The 6,524-nt window shown below is 32.3% G+C and overlaps 1 long non-coding RNA gene across 3 annotated transcripts; it reads left to right on the top strand.

Annotated features, from left to right (window-relative positions):
* Positions 1–3,468: 3,468 nt before the first annotated feature.
* On the top strand, positions 3,469–6,189 carry LOC148779232 (uncharacterized). 3 transcript variants are annotated; one of them, XR_016046773.1, is made up of 3 exons: positions 3,469–3,745; positions 4,851–5,022; positions 5,762–6,189. It is a non-coding gene; the product is annotated as an uncharacterized LOC148779232 (long non-coding RNA). The 3 variants fall into 3 exon arrangements; XR_016046775.1 differs by having other exon boundaries at positions 3,476–3,745; positions 4,949–5,022; XR_016046774.1 differs by having other exon boundaries at positions 3,477–3,745; positions 4,946–5,022.
* Positions 6,190–6,524: the final 335 nt, after the last annotated feature.

Genomic DNA, 6,524 nt, shown 5'->3' on the forward strand with positions numbered 1-6,524 from the left:
GATTTAGAGGATGTTCTTAGCTCCAATGTTGGAGGACCTTCAAGATTGAGGTCGAACAAGTTACCTGTTGGTGTTGGGTATGAAAAGAAAGTATATATTGTCTATCAAGTTAATATGGATAGTGTATATTGTAATTAGTATATATAGGAAGGACATATACAATATTTTGTATTTAATGGACACTAAGCCTATTCAGAGAACTTGGAACTTTTCACATGGTATCAAAATTACATTCATCTTTGATGTGTTCATTCATGTACGATCGAGTCTGTTACTTAATCTTGTTTTTTTATGTATCATCTAGTTTGTTTTCTTGTTACTCGATTATGTTTGTCTATCTGCCAGCTACTGAATCAGTCTCGGATTCGCACCAAGTTTTGTTGGCTCTTCCAAGTGTGATTTTGTTTTCTCGACTGTCTCGGTTGTTTTTCTCCGTCGAGCAAATATCTGATGTTTTGGTTTGTTGTTCAAGCATGCTTTATTCGAGTCTTCTGTTTTTAAGGGCTTATTAATCTACCATTGCATGCGCCTTTTGTTGTTCCTTTGTGTTTGTTAATCAAGCAATCTGAGCATGACATCTACTCTTTCTACTAGTCACACTATGCACCTGAAGATCTAACTGTTCTTTTCCATAACTTAGTGTTCAAACTTCAGTTGCTCTCTCATAGCATCTTGAGTTTTAGGAAGAGTGTGAAAGGAAAATATATATTATCTACCAGGTTAATATGGAAAGTGTATATTGTTTGAAAAATATCTCCATACCCTCTATTTTTAGGTTTTATTTCACAATAAACCCAAGGCTTTAAAAGATATCTTAGTCCATAAAAATTATAGATTTTATTTCTTCTAACCCCCTGAGCTAATTTAAACCTGTTTTTTTATGTCAAATAAATCTAAAAAGACATGCCTTTTCTAAAAGCCATCATGCCAAACTTCTAGAGAAAAAGAGAAGGGCTTCATGGAGGTGAGAGGTTATTGAGAGGAGAGAGAAAGGTATTTGGAGAAACACGGGAAGAGAGAGAGAGTGTGTGAGAGACGCATGAAGAAAGAGAAAAAGAGAAGTTTGAAATATATAAGTGAAGAGAGAGAAAGTATTGGGTTTAGAAAGCGCATGCCTTTCTCACATTTGTTTACGTTAAAAAATAGGTTTAAAGTGGCCAGGGGGTTAGAATATATCTTTTCAAACCTTGAGTTTATCAAGAAATGAAACCTAGAAATAAGGATATTGAGATATTTTATCTATATCGTAATCAATATATATAGCATGCAACCACTGTATAGTAATATGATGCAACAACATTAAAAAACCATCTTATGGATATTTGTTTGATCCAAATTTTGAAATATACTCTACTTTCATTCTAATAAATAATAAAAAAAAAAAAAATTGAAAACACAACCTAGAACGTATTTTTTTAGCTCAATTAACATAAAACATTCATTTTGGTGAGATGATTAGATTTAGGCTTTAGAAGGATTTTTTCCAATTTTTTTGGATGACTTTATTATCATTAGATGAACAATGTTAATAAAAAAAAAAAAAATTGATTTTGAGTTTATAAAGGCTAAGATCTTGAAATTCACAAAATGAATGGTCTAGCTTCGTTTTTGGAGGAGAATAATTTTGACCTTATCTAGGCTACAAATTGAACTTTTTTTTGAAGGGGGGAATTGATTATTGAGATGAAGAGAGTATGTGTGCAAAATTTAAGGTCATACAAATACCACAAATGTGGGAATTGTCGTTGCATTATACTATGATATAAGTGTCGTTGCATTATACTATGATACAACTGTTGCATTGGATCATTTTTTATATATATATATATATATATATATATATATATATATATATATATAGGGTAGGAACAATATCTTGTATTTAATGGACACTGAAAAACAATATCCCATTATTCATCTATTTCTACAAAATAATAAAAGTGCCTAACACACCACTCCTAATTTCTTTTAGAAACTGAAAGAACACTATATTTTGATATTTATAGTGATTTTTGAAAAAATTTGGAACAAAAATTGCCAATTCAACTAATTTTTTAATTCAATCCATCGATTCGACACGGGTATTTTAAACATTGAATATAATATTATTAAATATATTATAATAATACCATAATTATAACAATAATAAAAATTATTATAATTATTATCATAATAATAATGATTATAATGTAATAATAATAATATTATTACGTTATTATATTAAATATTAGAATTATTGTATTATTAAATATTAATATTATAGTATTATTATATTATAAATATATAATAATAATAATAATAATTATCATCCAAGTCTTAATCCCAAATACATAGGGTTGGCTAATTATAATAATTGTATAATAGCATCATGTCTGTTTTAGGAAAAGAGCCCGGGATTTGGTCAGAGCTCGACAAATTGCAAGGCTACCAAGGGTAGGGGTCCTCTTTTGGGCCCTATCCCCATGGACTCACCCAAAAAAAAAAAAGGGGAAATTATAAAAAAAAACCCCAATATACACTATCTATGCAACTTACCGCCATCCAACCTTTTCTCTCACTTTTTTCCCCATAACAACCTTTCTTCGCAAAAAACCCCCCCGAACCCAAAAAGAATAAGAAAAAATACTAAACTACCCTTTTTTCACACGCCCTTCTCTGTCTTGTTTCCCATTTTTTAATTTACCCAATGCGCTCCGGCAGTACAGTTTCTGGAGATGACGCGCTTCGGCAGTCCCAAAGAACTCTCCGGCAATATATGCTCTGGAGCCACAGCGCTTCGGCAGTGTAATAGGGCACTTCGGCAGTGTGTTCAGCGCTCCGGCAGTATATGAACGCGCTCTGGCGGTATACCTTCTGGAGACATTTTGTTTCGGTAGTCTATAAAGGCACTTCGGCAATAGAGGCTCTGCATCCACAATGCTCCGGCAGTGTATTCAATGCTCCGGTAGTATATAAACGCGTTTCGACAGTATATGAACATGCTCTGGCAGTGTGTACAGCGATCCAGCAATCCTTACAAAGCGCTCCAGCGCTCGATAGCTCTGACAATATGCTACTTGGGACCGATAGTCAGAGCGAATTGATTTTTTTTGCATGGGAAGGGTATTTTCATCCAAAAAATAACAATTTTTTACCTAGGGGGTTTTTGTGAAGAAAGGTTGTCGTGGGAAAAAAAAGTGAGAGAAAAGATTTGGATGGGGTAAGTTGCATAGATAGTGTATATTGAGGAAGTTTTTTATAATTTTCCTAAAAAAAAAAACAAACATCGTGTCTTTATTAATATAATATTAAAATATTAAAATATCGTAACAAAATAAAAATATTTTAATAGTAATATAAAATGTTATTAATATATTAAGACGATAGTAAAGTATTGTAATAAAAAATAAGAAATGAGAAGTTAATCTGTACTCTCTAATGCAACTTTGTGAAGCACATTACCACTTCACTTCTGATAAGAAATACGCTGCAAAGGAGAAGTTTCTTGAATATTAGAGAGCCAACGCGTCGAGCGTTTTCGCATCCTCGGTTAAATAGAGCGACGTCCTTCCTCGGTAAAGAGAGAGAAGCAAGAAAAAATGATTCAGCAGCGAAGGAAAGTGAGACGAGTTAAGAAGAAAAAGAGTTTGAGAAAAACATGGGGATGAAAGCAGCGACGATTGCTCTGCTGTGATTTTCTTTTCCCTCTTTATCCAACCACTAAAAGCGGCCCCCAACAGTGAACTTTCGCACCAAAACTTTCCAGGTAATTCAATGTCTGACCTTCCTCATTCTCCACGACCCTATCCCCAATTTCTTTAAGGGTCCGTTTGGTTCCATGGATGCAGTATTTAGGATTCACTTTTCCTGAAAAAGGTTGGGTTTAGCTGGCATAGAATTGATATTTCTTCTAGAATTGAGATTTCCATGGGATTCCTTAGCCTAAATTTTGGAAATCTTAATTCGACCAAAGTAGGTGGAATTTACATTTCAAGGAAACGACCCATTTTTCTAGTGAAGGGCATAAACATATGAAAAAAATTTAGAGAGGGAAACGATATCAAATTTTAAAGAAAGAAAACATATTAAAATTTAAGAGAGGAAAATTATATCAAATTTTAGAGAGAGAAAGAACATCAATTTTTTTTAGAGAGAGAAACTATCTTTTAAGTTTTAGATAGAGAACGTACCTTAAAGTTTTAGAGAGAGAAATTATATCATCTTTTACTATTTCAAAATTTAAGTTTTAGATAGAGAAAGTACCTTAAAGTTTGAGAGAGAAATTATATCATAAATTAGAGATTTGAACTACTTGAAATTTTTTAGAGAGAGAAACTATCATCAAATTTATATAGAGAAAAACTAACCCAAAATTTAAGTTTTAGACAGAGAAATTATATCAAATTTTAGAGAGATAAAATATCTAAAATTTTTAGAGAGAGACTATCTCAAAATTTTTAAAGATAGAAACTATTTTAAATTTTAAGTTTTTGAAAGATAGTATGTTAAAATTTTAGAAAAAAAACCAAATCAAATTTTAGAGAGAAAGACTATATCAAAATTTTTATAGAGAGAAAATATTTCAAATTTTAGAAACAATGGACATGAAAGTGATTGTAAAGAATCAACGAATTTGTATTGTATATCCAAATAAGAGATTTGAGGAATCTATGACAAGAATCCTTGATATTTGGAAGTCCATAGATTATCTTGGTTTTCAAATATCCAAAATTCCTAGTTTCCTCCTATCCAAATGGTTCCTAATCGTTTTATCTCCCTTTGATATAGAGAATTATATTGTAACGAATTGAAATTGGGTTTTTTGGTTCTTACTCTGTTTTTTCTTTCTAAAACTTTTCTCTCTATGCCAGAGGGAAACTTATATTGCATCACTTACTCTGTTTCCCTTTCTTTCTTTGGATGAGTACTTGTTTCTCTCTCTTACTTGAGGGGAGATTTGTCTTAGAAGGGAAGGATTTCAAGAGTTGGTGGTCATTTGCAATTGGGTGCAGTTGGCATAGGGATACATCCGTAGCTGTAGAGGTAAGGTGCACCTTCAAATGTTATCATGGTATATAATTTTGATGTAAAATATTCATACGATTATCTCAAAATCTATTTTTATATCTAATTATGAAATTTTAAATTTAAAAATGATCAAAATCAAATAGATCTATAAACATATGAGAATATCGGAAACGGACGGCGTAGATAATATGTTGTAAAATGTACCATTTTTTAGACTTCAAATCTTTTTATTTTTATGGTCATACATCACGATGTAGTGATGATTATCAAAGGGTTTTTCAACATTAAAACTACCTTTTCCGATGGATTTTTGAGGTGCATCTATAGTTCTACATTATAAGGTTGCATCCTCATATAAACTTTTTCTTTGTAAATATTTGTCGATGTTATGCTAGAGAGAGATAGAGCTTCTCTAGTTACCTTTGTTGGTGTTATTATAGAGAGAGACACCCATAGCTAGCTTGGTGTTTGAAAAGGGAGGAAGACCCATTTCTTGATATTGCATGGAGGAAACAAGGGAGAGAGGATTTGCATTTTCAGAAAATAGATATTCTAATCAATCCAAACCATGAATTTCCATTTTTTTGGTTTCTACCCGATGCAATTCAAACAGCAGACACCATATTCCAGAAAATATCAATTTGAGCAAATGCCAATTTCATAATACATTTTTCCACAGGATTGAAAAATCCATGTAACCAGCCGGATCCTTAAAAGAATGAAAATTTGACATCTTTACCTTTCTCTATTTCAGATAACTTAGCTGGTGCAAAAGCAAAGGACGCATCTATAGTCTCAGAACAAATCAACCAGAATTCTGCAATGGCCGAAGATACCGGTGTACGCGGCTTGAAATTTAGCCTGCACCGTGTGGGGTGTGGGGTGGAGGTGGAGGATTTGGTGGTGGCAGAAGCATAGGATCTGGTGGTAAGGGCAACCGGATAATTGGAAGCGCCACTGGTGCAGGCGCTTCCACTTCCACACGCCACAATGCTGCCCCACACGCCCACCAATCATTTTATGGAATGATTTTGAACTTAACGTTGTTTTTCTTGATTGTCTTCTACTAGGTTATTTAATACGTGATTATTGGGTGTGATTACGAAATGGTAGGTTATACAATTCTGTTATGTAATATGTAATATATAATCACGAAATGGTTGGTTATACAATTCCTTTATATAATATTTAGATAAAGATTGGGATGAGGCGATCCATTAAGTTCTCACACCATATGTCCCTCTCAAATATCAATGTAAATCGCCTTACCTTTTCTATCCACCTTTCTTTTAAGAACAATTGTTTCATGCGGGCAAGACCGCATTTCTACAATATGTGATTTAGAGGCATAAATAATCCATCTTAAAGAAATTAAGCGGTTTATTTAAAAATAATTGCAACATACCGTCTAAATATTTTTTTAATATAATTATTATTTCTAGTTTTCAATTTATTAATTTATTTATTTTTTCATATTCATGATCTCCATGTTAAAGATTATATATTATCTAAAAATT

The sequence above is a fragment of the Amborella trichopoda genome, chromosome 13 (assembly GCF_054954075.1).
Source record: "Amborella trichopoda isolate Santa Cruz 75 chromosome 13, AtrichopodaSantaCruz75HAP2 v2.0, whole genome shotgun sequence".
In the NCBI taxonomy this organism is placed as follows: domain Eukaryota; kingdom Viridiplantae; phylum Streptophyta; class Magnoliopsida; order Amborellales; family Amborellaceae; genus Amborella; species Amborella trichopoda.